This window comes from Scyliorhinus torazame, chromosome 7, assembly GCF_047496885.1.
Source record: "Scyliorhinus torazame isolate Kashiwa2021f chromosome 7, sScyTor2.1, whole genome shotgun sequence".
Classification (NCBI taxonomy): domain Eukaryota; kingdom Metazoa; phylum Chordata; class Chondrichthyes; order Carcharhiniformes; family Scyliorhinidae; genus Scyliorhinus; species Scyliorhinus torazame.
The window spans coordinates 46,266,441-46,289,381 of record NC_092713.1 but is presented as its reverse complement, the minus strand read 5'-3'; the positions used below and the strand labels follow the sequence as shown (position 1 = coordinate 46,289,381).

Here is a 22,941-nt window from a genome sequence, read left to right as displayed (position 1 = left end):
AGCGTAAAATTCTTAATCAAATAACTATTTTTTCAAAGTTTGAAAAATACCTCATAAAGAACAAAGTCAAAGCTGTGCTGATAATTGTAAAAAATACTGGTTAGACAGAGCTCTGTAGAACACATTCATTCATGTGCTTCTGGAACTTGCCAGCTGTAAACGGCAAATGTTTGGGAACTTTTCCGTGAAGTCCATAAGAAAAATGACATGCGAACAATAGGCAAAAATTGAAACTTACAAGCAGTGCTATAAGCAGGGCTGGAAGAAATCTTTTTAATGACCAGGAGATTGTCACAAATGGCCTGATATAGTTGATTCAGTTAGTTAATTGTACTCATTTCCTTAATGCATTTGAACATGCATCGTGCGGTTTTTGGGTGCACGATGAACATCTCCATCCCCTTGGTTTCTTTTTAAACTTTGCACAGAAAATGCTACCAAAACAAGTAAAACATGAACAGATCTATTCATGCATTGTTCTTGCTTCACCAGCACCTGCATTACTTGTTCTTTTGAAGCTGTGCAAACAGAATATGAATTTTCATTTAAAAGTCACTGGAACCATTACCATGACTATCTGCACGGAACAAAACTTGCTGAGTTTTGGCATAGAGAATAAACAGCACCTACTCCACAAGATAAAGAGCAGGATATTCAAAATTTGTCACTAAACACTTTGTCCAACAAGAATGAAAATAAAAAGTGTATACCGAGGAGAATGTTTCTTCTTGTGACAGAGACTAGAATTAGGGGACATTTAAAAATAAGAGATCTCCTTTTTAAGGCAGAGATGAGGAGAAATGCTCTCCCTCAGAGGGCCATTAAGTCTGTGGAATTCCCTTTCCTAGAAAGTAATGGAGGCTGGGTTATTGAATTTATTCAAGGCTGGGTTAGATAGATCTTTGATAGACAAGGGAGTCAAGCATTAAAAGACCATAAAACATAGGAGCAGAATTAGGCCATTTGGCCCATCGGTCTGCTCTGCTATTCATTCATGGCTGATACGTTTCCCATCCCCATTCTCCTGCCTTTTCCCCATAAACCCTTATTAATCAAGAACCTATCTATCTCTGTCTTAAAGGCACTCAAGTGATTTGGCCTCCACAGCCTTCTGCGGCAATGAGTTCCACAGATTCGACACCCTTTGACTGAAGAAATTCCTCATCTGTTTTAAAGGATCGTCCTTTCAACCGGAGGCTGTGGCCTCGGGGGTTTTCCCTAGTAATGGAAACATCCTCTCCACGTCCACCCTATATCTAGGCCTCTCAGTATTGTGTAAGTTTCAATAAGATCCTCCCTCATCCTTCTAAACTCCAGAGTACAGACCCAGGGTCCTCAACCACTCCACATTTGTCAAGCTCTTCATTCCAAGCATCGTTCTTGTGAACCTTCTCTGGATCCCTTCCGAGGCCAGAACATTCTTCCTTAGATAGGGGGCCCAAAACTGCTCACAATATTCAAAATGGAGTCTGACCAGAGCCTTATACAGCCTCAGAAGTATATCCCTGCTCTTGTATTCTAGCCCTCTCGATGCATTTGCCTTCCTAACTGCCAACTGAACCTGCGTGTCAACCTTAAGAGACTCTTGAACTAGGACTCCTAAGCCCCTTTGTGCTTCTGATTTCCTTAGCCTTTTCCCATTTAGAAAATAGTTTACGGTTCCATTCTTCCTACCAAAGTGCATTACCTCACAATTTTCCATACTGTATGGGCAGGGCAGACAGAAAGGTGGAGTTTAGGGCAGCATGGTAGCACAGTGGTTTGCATTGTCGCTTCACAGCTCCAGGATCTCAGGTTCGATTCCCGGCTTGGGTCACTTCTGTGCGGAGTCTGCACGTTCTCCCCGTGACTGCGTGGGTTTTCTCCAGGTGCTCCAGTTTCCTCCCACAGTCCAAAGACGTGTAGGTTAGGTGGATTGGCCGCGCTAAATTGCCCTTAGTGTCCAAAGGGGTTGGGTGGGGTTGTTGGGTTACGGGTATGGGGCGGAGTTCTGTGCTTAAAATGGGGGTGCTCTTTCCAAGGGCCAGTGCAGGCTCGATGGGCTGAATGGCCTCCTTCTGTACTTAAATTCTATATGTAATCTATACGAGACCATAATCAAACCATCTATGATCTTATCAAACGTGGATCAGGCTTGGAGGGCCTACTCGTGCTCCTCTGTTTCTAAGAAAGCGGTTTGTTGAGAATAAATTAAATGTTTTTACGTCAACACTTTATTTTTGGTCCTCTCCCAAAATAAACTAAAGAACTGCAAGAAATCTCCACAAATTATGCACGTGAAAAGCATTATCCAGTGTTACGCAACAGTCCTGGTGGACAAGAAAATTCAATCATACCCTCTCATCATGAAACATTTAATAATGCAACCATGGTACTACTAAACAAATTATTTTAATAGATTCCTGTATTTTCTAAATTTATTCCAGTGGACTCAATTCAAGGTCTTCTATCTCAATGGTTGAGTTTGTGGACTCAGCTGGTCAACAACGAAACACTGCATTCCAATTTTAGGGTACTGCATGGAGTGACAAAGTGTAAATAGAAACAGAACTGGTAGAAACAAAAACAGAAAATGCAGGACAATTGTAGCAGGTCTGACTGCATCTGTGAAAAGAGAAGGAAGCCAACATTTCAAGTCCAGATGACTCTTTGTCGAAGCTGGTCAGGGGGACAGAACTGGCAGGATGACTTTATTGACTTCAACTATTTAAAAGGGACAATAAAATGCTGCATAAAAAATGGAAGATGCTCATTAAAGACATATTTGGATACTGCCAAAAAGCAACAATTCACCCCCTTGTGCATGTCTGTGAGCGATATTAAGGAGGTTGTGCACTCATGAGCTGCAATCATATCTGAAGGCAAACCAGACCAATGTTCTATGGTGCGTTTATTTGAAAAAAGGATAATTATACTATTGGATAGTTTGTGAGCATTATGCATAGAAATTCAAGAACATGATTCCCATGTCATGCATTCAGCTATTGCATTCAAAAGACAGAATTTAAAATTTCATTCATTTACAAAATGTGGGCATCACTGACTAGGCCAGTATTTATTGCCCATCCTTAGTTGCCCGTCAGAAGCTGTGCTGGGATGCCTTCTCGAACCTTTGCAGTCGCTGAGATGTATGTACACCAGAGTGCAGTTAGGGAGGAAGTTCCAGGATGTTGATCCAGCAACAGTAAAGCAACAGCGATGTAGTTCCAAGTCAGGATGGCAAGTGATTTGGAGGGGAACCTCCTGGTGGTGGTGTTCCCAGGTATCTGCTGCCCTTGTCCTTCTAGATGGTACCAGTCGTGGGTTTGGAAGGTTCTGTGTAAGGAACGGTGAGTTTCTGCAGTGCATTTTATAGATGCTACACATGGCTGCCACTGTTCACCGGTGTTGGGGGGATTGAGTGTTTGTGGATGGAGTACCAATCAAGCAGGTTGCTTTGTCCTGCATTGAGAAACCTCAGCTCTGCAGAGGTATCTAGTGTCACAGGCAAGATTTCATGATCTCCTTCTTGAGTTCCCCACAGGGTGGAATGGGGACATGCCAATGCTGCAAGACATCACCAGTGTCCTCAGAGCAGGTGAAAGCCACAGAACCAGCACCATTAAATCATTCAAACGCACACTCCATGAGCACAAATACACTCTCATCAGTGGTCCTCTATCATGATTAGAAACGGTGGCACTGGGTGAAGAGCATTTCACAAGAAGATGAGAGAGGCAGCTGTGGACTGTCCCCCTTGGAGGACGACGGGCAGCAGAATCGTGTTTAGCTGGGCACAGATAAGCAAGGAGTCTCTACTTTGACCAGCAACATGAGATGTGTACCTATATGTCAGTTTTCTGTAGCATTGTGCAGTCATGGATTGATAATGGAGGAATTGTTTCATGTGCACCAACATGGCTCAGGGTTTGAACATATGAGCTCCATTGAGAAAGTGCCAACCTCATGGAGAATCGTATGCAGTTGCAGGAACAGTGCATGCTACATTCTACATATAGCACTACAAGCTACATATAACACTAACAGTCAGTGGTACTGATGGCACAAGGATGAAACGCAGAAAATAGGTGCAGGAGTAGGCAATTTGGCTCTTCGAGCCTGCACCACCATTCAATATGATCATGCAAATTCAGTATCACACTCTTGCTTTCTCTTCATACCCCTTGATCCCTTTAGCCGCAAGGGCCAAATCCAGCTCCCTCTTGAATATATCCAACGAATTGGCCCCAACAGCTTTCTGTGATACAGAATTCTACAAGTTCACAACTCTGAGAGAAGAAGTTCTTCCTCATCTCAGTCCTGAATGGCTTACCCCTTATTCTAAGGCTGTGATCCCTAGTTCTGGACATCCCCAACATTGGGAATATTCTTCCCACATCTAGCCTGTCCAGTCCCATCAGGATTTTATGTTTCTATGAGATCCCCTTGAATGGAGTGGATTCTAGTTGTGCCTCAGCTGGTGGTTCCCTCTAGGTGATGGAGTGTGCTATCAGATTGCTGCAGCAGTCAGTGAAAATGAGTGCCACCATTCATGGGATACCATCACCATCATTGGCCCAAGAGCATCACAGCCACAAAAATACATGAGCAGGCTGCATCCACCTCAGATCAAAAAGGGAGACACTGTAGATAAGTGGCTGAACGCTCGACCCCTGTGCCACACTCATTGCATTGAATAGTTTACTTGACAAGCTTTTATTTGTGCGAAATGTTAATTAGATCAAAGATGTGCCATGATCATATGTATGTGTGCTTTCATTCTTTTATGGCAAAACTGCAATTGAAGGAAGAAGTGGATAAGGAAAGCAATGAGCTTTAAATGAGTCACTGAGACCAGTGGAGAGAGTAACATGTATTGACAGTAAGAATTTAACACTCAAAATTGCGTGTTTCATGGATGTGTTCTCATGTCAGAGCATAAGTAGATTCAGAGCATGCAGTCCTGCTGATGGGTAGTGCTCAGGTCAAAAATGTCTGGATTAAATGTGCCCTAATCATTCTGATGGGCTGTTTGACTCCCAAGATGGCCCCAGCCGCCTCATTGCACTGCATCAGCTCCATTCTGCTCTGCATCTTCCTCCTTCTGCACCATCTCCTTCTTAGACGAACTGTGTCCACATAGCACTTCACTCTGTTCATGGGCCACATCCCTCTGGAGGGCCACATTGGGGCGAGCACAGCAGATCACTGCAATGGATGAAACTCTTCCAGGACGGTACTAGTCCAGACACCAGAACTGCATTTTTATAAAGCTGGATGGCCTGTTCGATGATGACGGGGCATATAAAGGCTTATCCCTGCAAAGTCATCAATGAAGTTTCAGTGGCGACAACAGCAGCAGCGGTACCTTCAACTGCTGGAGGATGAAAGCATCATGGCAGCTGCCAAGATAGCAAGTGCACACATGTATAAAGCTCTTGCTGTGGTTGCATAACCCCAGCTCATTTAGGCGCAGAAGCCCTTCTCGTTAGTGAATCTCCCTGGCTGCTCACCCAGTGCCTTGATGGTCACTCAATGATGCCTAGGGGAATACAATGCTAGAGGTGAATCTAATTCTTCTCAGTGCCTGCAAGGATCCACCTGCTTGGAGCTGTATGTACTGCCACGTTTTCACAAATAGAGCATTAGGGAACTATTATATGCAATTGGGTTTTAGCTGAGAGGCACCACCACAGTCCACTGCTAATCCTTGGTACTAGCTGGAGGCAAAATAGTTCAAGGCCACAGTGATCTTAACAGTTACTATCAGGACATGGTAACTAGTACTATGAAGTCTGAGGCCTTGCTCAGCAAGTCCAAAAATCTCAAAGATATTATTGGCCAGATAGGCGTAGTCTCCAGCAGCATGGATTCTCTTGTGTTTTTCAAACTTTTCTTTCCCCGGGCCCCAATTTGCCAACCTGCCGATGTTCGGGACCCACATCAGCCGACCTTCACGACATATGACCATATGCGAAAGGGAAGCCTGCTTGGCCCTCACGATCTCACTCCAATCGGGTTGAAAGGAGGAGAGGTCAATGCGCATATCAGCCAGTTCCTTTGTGCCGTCTTCATCGGAAAATCCAACCTTGCACATGTAGGTCATGAAGGGCAATCGCAACCAAACGTGTGTTTGGATACTCTTGGGAGATGGCACTTCAGAATACTGACAACCTCATCGGCTTTTGGCATGTTTTTAATGTGGCACTACAGGTCAGCTAAATAGTGTAATCTTTTAATTTGGAATCCGCTCTAAGTTAGTAACGGACTCTGGGGTCTCGATTTCAAAAGGAATTTTTCACCCACCAAGTCTCTTTCAAAATCTGAAACTTCTCTCATTTGCCAGTACTTCCCTGTATAGGCCCTGGAGCTCTGTACAGAGCTAACATTAACCCTGCTCTGTCCTGGACTCTCCTGTCCAGCTCTCTCCAGCAGATTCGGTTTTCAGCTTCTGTCCAATAGGAAAACTGCCGATTTATGTCTCCTGCACCCACCACTTCTCTTTCAAAATCTGAAACTACTCTCATTTGCCAGTACTTCACTCATATAACACACATGGGCTTTGCATCCTTATTTGCATTAGTACAATTGTCAAAACCATACCAAGAAATCATCTTTGTACTGCTTTGTTCCAGAGTTAAGTTTCTTCTTTTTGGGCCGTTAACCAGCAAACACTAGCATTTCAGGGTCCTGCCCTGTACTCCCCTGAACAGCTCTCTCCGGCAGATTCTGTTGGGAGATCCAATAGGTAAACTTCCTATTTGCAGCTCTGGCTGTTTCTTACCATTCACCTTCACAGTCCATTTGCCTTGCTGGTCAGCAGCTGGAAAATGGAAGCAACACTGCTGTGATTTGGTGCCAAAAGCACGTACCTAGAAGGCACTTGATGTCAAGTGTGCATGTCCTGCTCTCTGCTGCCGCTTCTAGCCGAAAACTCCACAGCCTCATTTATTTCCATTTAAAAGGCAGCAGTGGCTGCCGTTTCTATGTAAAAGTAGAGTCGCCATAGTCCCAGATGACGATAGGCTGCTTCCCCTTTGAGGGGGAAAGCTGACTGGTGGTGATTTAACTGGAGTATCACCACACCTCAGGAGAGGGGCGAGGTTGAGAAGGCGGAGCCTTCATGATGTAAAGGCCAGTGGAGGCTGTTGAGCGCTTCTCCCACAATCGGGACCACCATGGGAACAGGGCGGCAACCCACCTGACTCCTGCCTGCGGCCCACCCGCATGTGACGACCTGCACTTTGAAAAGCCCTGCTCCAACCTGCTGCTTGTTCATCAGTAACATTGATGCTTAAGGCCTTGGTTGCCTTTCTACACCTAGTTCCTTGCCTCTGTCCTCCTCCTGCACAGAGAATCTGTTCCTGGGGACAGTGATGCATATTTCTACATGGCACTATGTCAGAGTACCTTGACCCCATGTCCAGCTATTGCCTTGCCTGCAGTCAGCTGCATTCAATGCTGAAGACCACACAATCCTTGAAGACTCATAATCCGCTAAAATAGCTGAATGCTCACAGATCATTTGCTGCTCCAACTTTGCTCACCCAATGGCACCAATGTGTCAATGGACGAATGCCTTGTTCAGCCATGCACCCTTTTCTGAGCGCATCTCATTGAATGACATGGTCATAACTAACTTACCACTGTGTTGCTGCCTTATAACAATAATCTTTATTAGTGTCACAAGTAAGCTCACATTAACACTGCAATGAAGTTACTATGAAAATCCCCTAGTAGCCACACTACGGCGCCTGTTTGGGTACACTGAGAGGGAATTCAGAATGTCCAATTCACCTAACAGGCACGTCTTTCAAGACTTGCGGGAGGAAACCGGAGCGCCCAGAGGAAACTCACGCAGACACAGGGAGAACGTGCAGACTCTGCACAAACAGTGACCCAAGCCGGGAATTGAACCCGGGTCGCTGACGCTTTGAAGCAACAGTGATAATCACTGTGCTACCGTGTTGTCCATTCAACTGGATCTGTTCCAGATCTAGTGTGGATCCGGTGCTTCCTCTCATAAATTGCAGACTAGCTCTTGAAATCCCACCACGGCACATGGTGAAATTTCAACTCCCATAAAAATTTGGAATCCAAAAAGTCCAGTGATAATCGAGAAACCATTGTTGATTCGCAAAAATCCATTTGGGTCACTGTTGCCCTCGCCTGGTCTGGCCTACATGTCACTCTAGCCACTCTGTTCAAGGGCAATTAGAGATGGAGAAATTTCAACTCCATAAAAATTTGGAATTGAAGTCCAGTGATAATCAAAAAAACATTGTTGATTGTCGTTAAAAACCCATCTGGTTCACTGTCGTCCTCATCTTGTCTGGTCTACAATTCACTGCAGCAACTCATTTTAAGGATAATTAGTGATGGACAATAAATCCTGACGCAGCCAGCAAGGTCCACATCCCATGAACAAAACAAATATTTGAAAAAAATAGGTTTAACTGGTCATTGTTCAGTATTCAGCAGGTTGTCAGACCCCCTTAGTCACAAAAATTGTTGACCGTTGGAATGATGCAGGATGGCAGCATGACTGCTGGCATTAAGAAATTAAGTCTTAAACTATCAATGCTTTCTCATTTGAGTCAACAATATTTGTCCTCCAGTTCCTGGCTGTCTGTCTACTGGAATCTTTGCTCAAATAGGAAACTGGAGATCAATGCAATTCACTAATTTATAATCATGCAAAGCTGCAGAAAACAATTTGTTTCAATTGCATCTCTAATGTGCATTATCATTAATGCATCCACCATGCCCAGCTTTCATGAGAAATTGTAACATAAACAGCACAGAACTACATTTTAACAAGGGCCTACTGTCCATCTCAGTTCCACAGAGATCTATATTTTATAGGTGTATAAAAGAATGAGGGAATTATTCAGCGACATCCTGACATTTAAAAATTAAATGGCTAGTGACAGATGGGAAGTTTTGTCCTCTGCCTGCTGTTTGCAAGCAGGCCTTCTAGCAGTTTTATATTATGGGCGATTGGGGCACCTTTACTGCAATGTTTACTACCTTACTGAGGAAGTAATCGGAATAACTCAACATGAGAGCTCATGCAATCGTATTCCTTTCTACTTGTATACTGCACTATGATGTCAACAATGCACCACTTCTTCCTTTATAATGCTTAAAAAGCCTTTTAAAAGGATATAGAATTGTTTTTTGGTATTTGTTGCTTGACAGAATATGGCAGACAATATAGCATGGAAAGCACTATAAAAGTTTAACTGCTGGTGAACTTTATTTGAAATCTTGTGGCACAGTGGGTAGGTAGCATCCCTGCCTCTAAGCCAGAGGCTCCAGGTTAGAGTTCTGCTCCAGGCTTGATGGACAGGGAAGGTGCATTAATGGCATGTCCAAACAGGCTGATTATCAACATGTAAATTCTTCCAATACACCTGTGGAAGGCAGCAAGAGCAGTTGCATCGCCTGGTGACGTTCCAAGAAAGACATTGCAACAGAAGCTTCAACTGTTTCATGATTCTCTTCCTGCACTGAGAGATGCAAGAAGAAACTTTACTGCATATTCTAACAGAATGTTATAGGTTGCAGTTAAACTGTCAGCCTGATTTAGTGATAGAACTCTCACTTCTGCGTCATAATATTGAGAATTGGACTTCCGGTGGTGGCTATGAGCTGAGCGGTCGCACAAAAGGTGTTGGGAACCTCTTTTGGGAACTTCCAACATAGGCCCTTTTAACCGTCAATAGGATACAGAAAGTAATAAACCCCCCCCCCCCACAAGTGCCTTTTAGTGCCAGGGCCGGAAAATACTAAAAGGCACAAAAAGGTCCTTTTCTTTGTTCTTTTAGAAGATTTTAGTTTAGACGGGCAGCATGGTCGGCGCAGGCTTGAAGGGCCGATGGGCCTGTTCCTGTGCTGTACGTTTCTTTGTTCTTTGCAGGAGAGAACGACCCCAACCTCTGATCAGGGGGACACACGTAATGAGGCGAAGCGGAGCATAGCAGACAGAGCAGGATCACCAATGCAAACTTTGGCCCGCCCATCGATGGAGCCCTTGATGGAATTACTTTCAATAGAGCTCGAGAAACACAGGGACTCTAAAAAGCAGGACTTCATGTTGGCTAGAAACCATTCTTCCCCCAGTAAAGAGACATTGGACAGAACAGAGAAGAGACTAGAGGCCCAGGAAGTGACTGCAAGATTTGGCGAAAGCGACCATCAATTAGAATGAGCAGATCGTCTTGCTCGAGGCCAAGGTTGCAAGGTTGGCAACAACCCAGAGAGCCTTCAAGGTGAAGGTTGCTGATCAGGAGAACAGGTCCCGCTACCAGAACCGTAGAATTGTCGGGCTACCCGAGGGCAGCGGGCAGGAACCAGACAACAATGTCTGGTTGGAGGGGAGGGTTTGCCAAACCCTCAGCAGTAGACGGGCCCACAGGTCGCTCTGGCAGAGGTCCAAATCGGGAGAACTGCCACGGGCAATAATAGCCAAACTACATAAGTTTCTGGACAAAGAGCGAGTGAACTGGGCGAGGAGCACAGGGTCAGGTAGATTGAAAGGACATAGAATCCGCATCAACCAGGACATTGGCATCGATCTGGCCATGCGGAATTTAATGAGGCAAGAGCGGCTGTATTTATGAACAAGAGAAGGCAGAGGTTCATTAAATCAAGAAGTGAATGGGGGGAGGGGCGTAGAGAAGAGAGAAGAGACGAAGGTGGCAAACCACCACGCTGCTGATATGGGGTGGGGAGGGAAAGAGAGGAGAGAGAGGGGGGGGGGGGGGGGGGAGAGACAGAGAGCGCGAGAGGGAGAAGAGAGTGAGTATGATGTGAGAGAGAGAGGAGAGAAAAGTGAAAGGAAGACCTGGATAGGACACATATACCAAGTGTACTCCGTATGGAGAGGGGCCGCACTGTTCAGCAAATGGATGACCTTCAGAGCGACAAACTGGGAAAGGCACCAGGTCCAGACAGATGCCCGGTGGTGGGACTTGCTCCCTCTCAACATCATCCAGCACAAAGATGCCCACATGATGGCACTCCATGTGCCATCTTTAAATATTCACTCCCTCCACTACCAGTACATAGTGATTGCTATGGGCACTACAGGTGGGCACTGCAGGTTTGAATGCTCTCGGGGCAAACAGAATTTCAGATAATTTTGGTTTTCAGATACCATATACAGTACTAGGCCTACTTACAATCTAAAGCCGGTTTAACAGATTTTTTTCCTGGTTCCCAGTCTTCAACAATATTACCAACATCAATGAACACTGTTTCAGGCCAATGGTTGTCCCAGCTGTTGGTCAAGGTATTTTTATCAACAAGGCACCAGGCATTAGCAGATGCGTAAATGGTATCCTCAACTATAAACTCTTTTTGGAATCCTTTACCCCGCAAGCCTCTATTCATCGCATCATCGCATTCAAGAAGGGGCCTCCATATTTACATTTCATGGACCAAAGAATGCCTTGGTCCATTGGCTGATGTTATGTTGTGCATGCGGGATAAGTAAACAGCAAAAACATTGTTATTCACCCACACCTGAGCAGGGGGATGTTCTAAACAATTGTAATGGAGGCAGTGGCATTGTGGTATTGTCACTGGACTGGTTATCCAGAGACCCAGATTCATTCTCTGGGGACCCGGGTTTGAATCCTGCATGGCAGGTGGTGAAATTTGAATTCAATAAAAAAACATTTTGGAATTAAAATGTCAAACGATGACCATGAAACCATTGTTGATTGTCGTGAAAGCTCATCTGGTTCACTAATATCCTTCAGGAAAGGGTATCTGTCGTCCTTACCCGGTCTGGCCTACATGTGACTCCAGATCCACAGCAATGTGGTTGACTCTTAAATGCCCTCAGGGATGGGCAATAAGTGCCAGCCCAGTCAATAACACCCACATCCCATGAACGAATGAGGAGGGGGAAAAAGGAGTTTCCTTCAAATCCAGCTACCCCAAAATGTAAACGTGCCTCTGGTGCAAAGCAGTTTTGAAACCATTCAGAAAACATGTCCCTGGTTACCCAGGCTCTCTGGCATTGTACTGAACAGGTAATATCAGAATACCCACGTGGGACATTTGCTCTTCCCGATTACAGCCAATTTACATTTGTGCGCGCCAGCTGCATTAGCACAACCAAGGAGAGTCAACCGATCCTTTGTATACTTAACACCCATTGGTGCACTATCCTCAGCTGCTACAAGCGTTTTCCTTGGGATGCATTGCCAGAACAGACTAGTTTTGTCTACATTGTAAATTTATTCAGAGAAAAAGAGTTTTGTCTGAAATTAGCATAGAAAACTCAAGCAACCTTTCAGCGGCATCATGATCTGAAGATGTGTCATCATCACAAACTTGATACCAATGACGCCTTTCGAATTTCTGCAACCAACCCACTGTGTATCCATATACATCCTTTTAAGTCTCAGTTCTTTGTTGTAGATCTTGGTTTGCCTTTGATTCTTTAAATCTGGTTAGGAAAATAAAGGTGGTTTTAGGGGATTTATATTTGTATCAGTAAACAATAGAAATAAGGTATAGTTTTAATTGGTTTAATTTAATGTTTCTGTGCTTGGAAGGTGAAACCTGTAGTTAGATTAATACTGGACTGAGGTTTGTATGTGTGGGGTTGGTTTCAATTCCAACTGCAATTCTATTGTGCTTGGAGGGGGCTGGGTAAATAAATCAGCAGTGGTTGCTTAGCATCTTGGATCTGGTAAGGTAGAGAAGCTTTTACGTTTTAGTTTAGCTAATTTGGAGGTAGGTAGTGAGAGAAGCAGTTGGTTTTAGAAGGCGAAAGAAGAAACATCTCTCTCAGCCTTGTTAGAGGAAAAGCTACACTATGAGGTAGTGGTTAAGAAAACAGATGCCGGAAATCTAAAATCTAACTAGTTAAGGAAGCTAGAGAAACAAACAGAAGTTTCCAAGCAGTCTGGAATTAACGGAACAAAGGAAACTGGGAACCGCTTTGACAAAGAGTCATTGGACTCGAAACATTAGCTCTTTTCTCTCCCTACAGATGCTGCCAGACCTGCTGAGATTTTCCAGCATTTTCTCTTTCGTACCAGAACATTACTGTTCAGTAAAGTGAGTGTTGAAAAGGCATTGGATCATGAGAGGCCAGAAAGATATCTGCAGTAGGGGCGCAGTGGTTAGCATTGCTGCCTCACGGCATCGAGGACCCGAGTTCGAACCCGACCCTGGTCAATGCCCATGTGGAGCTTGCACGTTCTCCTGTGTGGGTCTCACCACCACATCGCAAATAGATGCACAGAGTAGGTGAATTGGCCATTCTAAATTTCCCCTGAATTGGGAAAATAAGAATTGGGTACTCTAAATTTATTTTAAAAAGATATCTGCAGTAGGCGAAGGTGTGTGAGAAATTACTACAGTTTGAGAGACATTATTTGAAATGATTGTGGAAATCCTTGACTGGACTTTGGAGTTTGTGTGAAAGCCTTTTAGACAAAATAAAGGAAACTTGAAGAGAGAGCTATAAAACATGAAAGTGAAATCGTGATGGAAGCAGCGGAGGGAAAGCAGAATTTAAAAGAAGAATTGTAAGTGTGGCTTTTGAAAGTGGAACATGAAATCACTCGTGTGGAAGCCAGAGTTCAGCGAGACAAAGCGGCTCAAGGCAGAAGAATCATCTGGGTGGATTTTGAGGAGAAATCCAGACATTCACTGGGTTGAGAGGAGTGTGTCTTACCACAGTCATCTTATCTGCTTAAAGGAACTGTGTGTTAATGAGAACATTGTAGCGTATGACGTACTTCGTAACCAGTGTTAATTCTAAAACCAGTGTGTGATTGTTAAGCTAAAGGGGGAGTAAAGGGGTATTGTATTATAATCCAATATTTTCATGTTTAATAAATGTATTTTGTCTTGTTTTTAAAACTAATTAGTGGTCTTGTGACTCTGTTCCTCCACGTTTTATTAAATAAAAGATAAAACCTTTTGAGCTAGGGCTCCCATTGTGGGAATATTCCTGCTCAGTTATGTCAACTGGGATCATAACAAGTGGTATGTGATGGTGATATCCACCCCATGCCCCTTAGACGCATCATGGCCAGGTTTCTACACCTCTACTTTCTTAGCAACTGAAAAATTATTGTTTCCTCTTCTCGTTGTTAGCCAAAAGGGCATCTGATGGTTATTTTGATGTGCTCACCACAAAAATCACAAGGTGAACAATGTAAGCAACTAGCCTTCCTGTACTAAAGGTCAAATGCAGTTGACAAGGTTCATGTTGGCTTGGGTCATGTCAGCTCAAGTCAGGGTAAAACAAAATCTCAAAATAAAAGTCGATGAGGTTCAAAAAAAGTGCAGATTTGGGTGTTCAGATTTACGAATAAAATATACTTGGCCTATATTTGTGATGTACTGCAGCAACTGACCAAGCCTCTTTTGGAAGCACCATTCAAACCCCCATTCTCTACACCTAGAAGAACAGCAGCAGCAAATGCATGGGAACACTACCACAACACCACTACTTGCAAGTTCTTCTCCAAGCTACATAGCATCCAAACTTGGAATTATATCATTGTTTCTTTCGCTGGGTCAAAATCCTAGAACTTCCTCCCTGGAGCAACACTGTGGGTGCACAGGCACAATAGACTACAGCATTCAAGGTGGTAGAGGCTCACCGCCTACTTCTCAAATAAAATTAGAGGTCGATGACAAATGCTGGCCTTACTAGCGGCAGTCATATTTTATGAGCAAATAAACAATAATTGAATAGTGGCAGGGACTGCAGAACAGCTAATGGGATTCCTATATCTAAAAGGACATAATCAAGTCCAGGAAACTAGACCAGGTAATGCCAGTGGTAGTAATTTCATGAGGAAGTTCTTTATCAAAACAGCGGTAAGAATATGAAACTTGCTACAATGAGCTGTTGAGGTGAATATCAAATTTATGACAGAGAGTGAATTCCACACTCACATACTGTAATAGTGATGTGCAAGTTAGGTGGATTGGCTACGCTAAATTGCCCCTTAGTGTCCAAAGGGCTGGGCTTGGGTAGGGTGCTCATTCCAGGGGCCGGTGTGGACTCGATGGGCCAAATGGCCTCCTTCTCTGCTGTAAATTCTATGATTCTATGATTTAAGGGGAAGCTATACAAGTATATGTGGGAGAAAGGAGTACGGCCACGCTAAGGATTAGTATAAGGTGACGGTGGGTCGGAATGCTGTGTGGCAGAAACATTCAGCACAGATCAGTTGGACCAGTGGTTAATTTCTATGCTGCAGTCTCAATGTCACTCAAGTGTAAAACAATTAAAACATTCAAGGGCCTGCGCCTTTACTTATCACTATCATTGATTTTTTTTTCCTCCCCTCACCAAGTGAATATTCATTTCACCCTAATCCCATATTTCTGCCATACAGCCAATAGTAATTGCAGGATAAAATTGACTGCAGAGCTTCAGAAACAAAGGATGTTCTGCCTTAGTCTTTTTAACATTCAATCCCTTGCTTAACTAAATTAAAAGATGAAAATCATCCACTCTGCTATTAACAAACCACAGAACCATAGAAACGTTCGTGTAATAATTCCTAATCCAGCAATTAAACAAATATACATTAATTTTTTCAAAAACGTCTCCAGGTGATGGCTTCTGTTACAGGGCAATCAGTAACCTAAAAGATTATCTGAATAAGCAAATGAGGAAATTTGGTCATGACCTTTTCCTGCCTGCCATTATCATCCAAAAAACGTTGAGCAATAGTTCAGCTTTCATTTTTTGACAAGGTAAGTAGTGAGAGGAGAATGACAAAAGGAAAAACAGTGCCCATTCTAGCACCCAGTATGTAGGGGATACAGATCAAATAAACTGAAATACGAGCCAATACAGCTTGTTGTGTTTGGTCTTTTACCCGAATAAAGGAATCCACCGAACACCTCTACTTGTCCAAACCAGGATCTTTATGGAGTCCGGCGTGGTAAGATAGCAATTTGTTACAGAGCACGTTATCATGGAGTCTCCTTACTACTCCTCTGGAACTACACCTAGCAGCGACTATTCACTTCCATGTCTTACTACCATCTGCAACCAACTGATGATGGCCGGATGTGTCCCCCACTTATGTGGGAGTCGCTGGTCACATGACCATGTTCTTGATATTGCATGGTGCGTCGGCACAGTCACCTGCTGGTTGGAAGTCGCACACCATCTATGATATTGCCCATAGGCATATCACCACACAGCTCAGGATTCATGCAGACAAGGCGGAGATGGATAAAATACCTCCATGCTTTTCCTGTTCAACAGATATGAAAATTTATCAACTCATATAAGTGATTGCATTCTGACAAATGGAACCATTTTGAAGTTTTTCTTAAAGTACCAACTAACTGGCCTCAAATACAAAACAGAAATGCAAATTTTAACAATGGCAGATAAAAAGATACAAAAAGATTAAGTATATCCAAAAGCCAGGTTATATATTAATGATCTCGCTCTTGGTGTGCAGGGACAATGTCAAAAGTTTGCAGATGATATAAAACTTGGAACCATTGGAAACTATGAGGATGACTGTAATAAGTCCACATAGGCAGAAGTCCCTTGACCAGAATTGCTTTTATTAACAAAACAAATTGATCATTTTAATAGGAAGAACATAGAGATCGTGTGTATAATGCTAAAGGTTCTGCAAGAGCAAGGGACCTGGCAAGACTGGTGGAAAGAGCAGTTATAGCATACAATATCCTGGGTTTTATTAATAGGGGCATATAGAGTACAAGAGCAAGGAGCTTCTGCTGAACTTGTACAACAACACTAGTTAGACCTCAGCTGGGGTAATGTGTACAGTTCTCGGAAACATACTTTTGGAAGGATGTGAACACATTGCAAAGGACAGAAGAGTTTTACAAGAATGGTTCCTGGGATGAGAAACTTCAGTTATGAGGATGGATTGTTCTCCTTTGAGAGAAGAAAGCTAAGAGGTGTTCAAAATCATGAGGGGGGTGGAACAGGGTAGATAGGGAAAAACTGTTCCTGTTCGTAAAAGGATCAAGAATGAGAGCAAAGGAAGCAAATGTGATGAAAAAAATCTTCTTCACACAGCTAGTGGTTTGGATCTGAAATGCACTTCCTGGAAGTGTGGTGGAGGCAGGTTCAATCGAGGCATTCAAGAGGGCATAAGATAATTATTTGAATAGAAACAATATGCAGGGGTACAGGGAAAAGGCAGGAGAATGGCATTAAGTCATAATGCTCATCTGGATGGCCAGTGCAGACATGAAAGGCCAAATGACCACCTCCAGCCCCATAACAATTCTGTGATTATAGCTCTTATTTAACAAAACGTTTAGCTCACTTTAGATAGGAGTTAGGAGCAGGGAGACAATTATAAAATTCATTTTCAAACTAAAGTTTTACAATTTTGTACAATGTTTAACAATTTTGCTTCCCTTTCCCCATCCCGTTCCCCACAGACCACCTTATCACCTGAAAGTGGGTTCCCCACCAGACCACCTTATCGCCTGAAAGTGGGTATGATGCATTCACACAGTGTCAAGAATGTCCAAAATGCAAAAGGTTGGTTTCTCTCAAAAAGGAGAAAATTGTCTACAAACTGAGCTCTGTATCCTTCAGGCACAATGAGTGATATGGCAAAGCTAAATACATTCCTTTTGATATCCAGAAGCAAAAAAATCAATTAATGACTTAAAAGCAGGGGAAAAAATAACGGGCTGGATTCTTCACCCCGCAATGCTGACAAGGCGGATCATGAGTGGTCCATGCACAAGGCGGTGAATGTAAATAGATGCAAATGGGTTCTAATGACCCATTTACATCCACTTAGGCCTACTCCATCTGATGCCAGGCACACTAAGTGCTGAAACCAGAATGTACACAAACATCATCAACTACATCAAAGAGAGTCAAATGCTTTATATTTCCAGCTCAGCACTTCAAAAATCACTCAAGCTTGAAGGGGCAGGATTGGCGAGGGTCTTTGCAAGAGTTTCTCAGGCGGTGGCAACCGTTCCTAGACTATCTCGCAGAGCGTTAGGAGGAGGTCAGCAGCAGCCCATGGGCGGCGGGGGGGGGGGGTTCTTTTGGGCTGGCGTTTGGGTGAAGGTGGGTTTTCCCCCCTATTTGTGTTTTTAAATGTTATATGGGGGATTATTGTATATGGAGGAAATCCAATGTATAATTTCTGATTGTTGTGTTCTTGTTTCTTTCTTCTTGTTGGGGGGGGGGGGGGGGGTGTTGAAAATTTTGAATAAATATATATTTTTTTTTTTAAAGGGGCATGATTGGAATGCACTGAACTCTCTTTGACATGGTTGTGGTCAATGTTTGTAAACATTGTGGTTCAACACTGAGACTTACTCATCCATGATGATGATGGATGCAGCAAGGCTCACAGCTGGTTTGTGGAAGCTGATCATCATGCCTGAACTAAAAACAAAACCCTCTGCTCTTACTCGGTCCATATCCCTCTATTTCCTCTATATTCATGTATCCATCCAGATGCCTCATATTCAGGTATCCATCCAGGTGCCTCTTAAATGTTGCTAATGTGTCTGCTTCCACCACATCCTCTGGCAGCGCGTCCCAGACACCCACCACTGTATGAAAAACGTACCCTGCACATCTCCCTTAAACTTTCCCCCGCTCATCTTGAACCTGTGCCCCCTTGTCATTGACACTTCCACCCTTGGAAAAAGCCTCTGACTATCCACCATGTCTATGCCTCAAATTTGTCATGGGTCACTGTCTGTTCGGAGTCTGCATGTCCTTCCCGTGTATGCGTGGGTTTCCTCCGGGTGATCCGGTTTCCTCCCACAGTCCAAAGATGTGCAGGTTAGGTGGATTGGCCATGGTGAATTGCCCTTAGTGTCCAGATTTGCCCTTAGTGTTGGGTGGGGTTACAGGGTTATGGGGATAGGGTGGAGGTGTTGACCTTGGGTAGGGTGCTCTTTCCTAGAGCCGGTGCAGACTCGATGGGCCGAATGGCCTCCTTCTGCACTGTAAATTCTATGATCTATCAGGTCTCCCCTCAGCCCCCGTCTTTAAAGTGAAAACAATCTAGTTTATTTAATCTCTCCTCAGAGCCAACACCCGTGAGACCAGGCAACATCCTGGTGAACCTACTTTGTACTCTCTCCAAAGCTCCCACGTCCTTCTGATAATGTGGTGACCAGAACTGCACGCAATACTCCAAATGCTGTCTAACCAAGGTTTTATACAGCTGCAGCATGATTTCCCAACTCCGGTGCTCAATGCTGGGGGCTGAGGAAGGCAAGCATGCCATCTGCCTTCTTAATCACCTTGCCACCGGTGTAGCTACTGTTAGGGAAATGTGGACCCGCACGCCCAGATCCCTCTGTATGTTAATGTTCCTAAGGGTTCTGCCATTTACAGTACAATTCATACCTAGATTTGCTCCTCCAAAATACATCACCTCGCATTTGTCCGGATTAAACTCCATTGCCATTTTTGTTCCCAAGTATCCAATCTATCTATCCATCTATCTATATCCTGCTATCCTCTTGACAATCCTCGGCACTATCAGCAAGTCAATCTTCATGTCATTCGCAAACTTACTAATCAGACCACCCATATTTTCCTCCAGATCATTTATATATACAACAAACAACAAGAGGTCCTAGCACCGATCCCTGCGGAGCACCACTAGCTGCAGATTTCCATTCTGAAAAACACCCTTCCACCGCTACTCTGTCTTCTATAACTAAGCCAGTTCTGTATCCATCTAGCCAGCCCACCCCAAATCTCATGTGATTTTAGTTTTTGGACCAGAATGTCATGTGGGATCTTGCCTTACTAGAGTCCATATAAACTACATCCACAGCGCTTCCCTCATCAATTTTCTTTGTCACCTCTTCTCTTCAAAAGACTTAAATCAAGTTGGTGAAACATGACCTTCCCTGTATAAAACCATACTGTCTATCACTAATTAGTCAATTTTTCTCCAAATGTGCATATATCCTGTCCCTCAGTATCTTTTCCAAAAGCTTCCCCACCACTGATGGCAGGCTTTCCGGCCTTTAGTTTGCTGGATTATCCCTGCTTCCTTTCTTAAACAAGGAAATAACTGGCTATTCTCCAGTCCTCTGGAACCTCGCCTGTGGTCAAAGAGGATGTGAAGATATCTGTTAAGGCCCCAGCTATTTCACCCCTTGCCTCCCGCAGTAACCTGGGATAGATCCCATCCAGCCCTGGGCACTTGTCTACCTTAATGCAATTTAGGAAACTCAACACTTCCACCTTTGATATATTGACATTCTCAAGAGCGTTCACACACCTATCTCTGACCCCAACATCCGTCATGTCCTTCTGCCTGGTGAATACCGATACAAGTACTCATTAAGGAATTCACGCACTTCCTACGGTTCCATGCATAACTTCCCTCTATTTTCTTTGAGTGGGCCTAATCTATCACTTGCTACACTCTTTCTCCTAATATGTGCATAAAAAAGCCTTGCGATTCTCCTTGACCATGTTTGCTAAAGATATTTCATGGTCCCTTTTAGCCCTCCTAATTGCACGTTTAAGTTCCTTCCTACTTTCACTGTACTCCTCAAGGGGTTTGTCAGACTTTAGAGACCTAGGCCCATTGCGTTCTTCCTTTTGACTAAGGTTATAATTTCCCTCGTCATCCATGGTTCCCGAACCCTGCCATTTCTATCCATTATTTTTGCGGACATGCCTGTCCTGTACTTCAATCAACTGTCCTTTAAAAGCCTCCCTCATGTCAGACGTGGATTCGCCTACAAATAGCCACTCCCAGTCCACATCCCCCAGTTCCTGTCTAATTTGGATGTAATTGGCCCTCGCCCAATTAAGCACCCTCACCTGCGGGCCACTCGTCCATATCCATGACTACCCAAAATCTTATGGAATTATAGTCGCTAAGCACAAAATCTCCCCCACTGAAACATCAATCACCTGGCCTAGCTTATTCCCCAATACCAAGTCTAGTATGGCCCCCTCCTTGGTTGAATTATCGAATAGAAGTTTATAGAATTTACAGTGCAGAAGGAGGCCATTCGGCCCATCGAGTCTGCACAGCTCTTGTAAAGAGCACCCTATCCAAGGTCAACACCTCCACCCTATCCCCATAACCCAGTAACCCCACCCAACACTAAGGGCAATTTTGGACATTAAGGGCAATTTATCATGGCCAATCCACCTAACCTGCACATCTTTGGACTGTGGGAGGAAACTGGAGCACCCGGAGGAAACCCATGCACACATGGGGAGGATGTGCAGACTACGCACAGACAGTGACCCAAACCTGAATCGAACCTGGGACCCCTGGAGCTGTGAAGCAATTGTGCTATCCACAATGCTACCGTGCTGCCCTTAGCAGGTGCAATTTGATCTATTGGCTACTGATAAGGCGCTGAGGGGGGTAACATAACAACAATGGGGAGAAGCCCAGTTGCCTCCTGGCTAGTCAGTTGAGGTGGCAGGCAGCCTCTCGAGAGATTGTCCAGATTAGAGATTCAGGCGGGGGACTTGAGTTGGCGCCAGATAAAGTTAACAGGGCTTCTGAGGTGTTTTAAAAGAACCTCTAAAAGGCCAGAGCCACCGGCGGAGGAGTCGGATTTGCGGGCATTTCTGGAGGGGTTGGAATGTCCTACGGTAGAGGAAGAGGACCAGAAAGGGCTGCAGGAGCCATCTGGGGTGGAGGAGGTCGATATAGCGATTGGCGCATCCATTTCACTTTTGTGAAAGAAGGATAAGGACCCGGTGGGGTGTGGGTGATACTGTCTGATGTAAAATGTGGATGCCAAGATTTTAGCACCAAGGCTACAGTATTGTCTCCATCGGGTTATTGGGGAAGATCAGATGGGGTTGGTGAAGGGGCGGTGTTTGCCGTCAAATGTGAGGTGGTTTTTAAATGCAGTTTTGTCCCTGTCAGAAGGTAGAGAGTAGGAGGTTATTGTGGCATTGGATGCTAAGAAGGCGTTTAATAGTGTAGAATGGAACTATTTGGGATAGGGCCTAAATTCGTAGCGTGGGTCCAGTGGCTATACAAGGCACCAAGGCCAGTGTCCGTACAAATGGTTTGGTATATTTCCAGTTATCCCTATGCCCCCCCCCCTCTTGTTTGTATTGGTAATTGAACCTTTGTCCATTGCCCTGAGGGCATTGGATAAGTGGAAAGGGATAATGGGGGGGGGGTGGGGTGTAAATGGAAAACACAGGGTTTCTTTGCACGGCGTTGAGATGATCTTCTTTTGTATGTGACGGATTCGATCTCCAAAATGGGTGCTATAATGGCACTGCTAAAGCTTCCAGAGCATAAATTGAATTGGGAGAAAAGGGAGTGTTTTCCGGTCACTCAGTCTGGGAGAAGAGCCAACCTGAAGGAGAGCCAATCTGGGGGTGTTGCCATTCTGCTTAACGGGTTTCCATTTTAGGTAATTGGGGATGCAGATAGCTCAGGTTTGGGCCTGGCTTCAGAAGCTGAACTTCACCACGGGTTTGGTGAGCAGGCTCAAGGCGTACTTAGAGATGGGATAGCTTCTGTACCTGGCGAGCAGAATACAATGTTTTGCCGCAGTTTCTTTTTCTGTCCTAGTGTGCGCCGGTTTTTCAGCCGAACTCCTTTTGGGACGAAAGGGCGGTTAGGGGCCTTGGCATTGCTGAGCCATACATATTATTATTGGGCGACGAATGTGGAGAAGGTGCTGGGGATCTGGAGGCTGTATGGGTGATGGAGTCAGGGTCATGTAGGGTTCGGGGTTAAGGGCTTTAGCGGCTGTTTTCTCCGGGGAAACATTCAGCGAACCCGGTGGTGGTCTTCACGTTGGAAGTTATGGAGACAGTTTAAATTGGGGGTGGTACCGATCTGCGCAAACCATTTGCTTGAACCGGCAAGACTGGATGCTAGGTTCAGGGAATGGGAGGAAAATGGGGTGGAACGGATGCGGGATGATTAGAGTGTATGGCGGAGTTGTCGGAGAAATTTGGCTTTCCCAGGC

The 22,941-nt window shown here is 44.4% G+C and overlaps 1 protein-coding gene across 10 annotated transcripts in view; it reads right to left on the bottom strand.

Annotated features, from left to right (window-relative positions):
* The window catches only part of ptprfa (protein tyrosine phosphatase receptor type Fa), a 662,508-nt gene that overhangs the window by 482,631 nt on the left and 156,936 nt on the right, over positions 1 to 22,941 (bottom strand). The window lies entirely within an intron of this gene.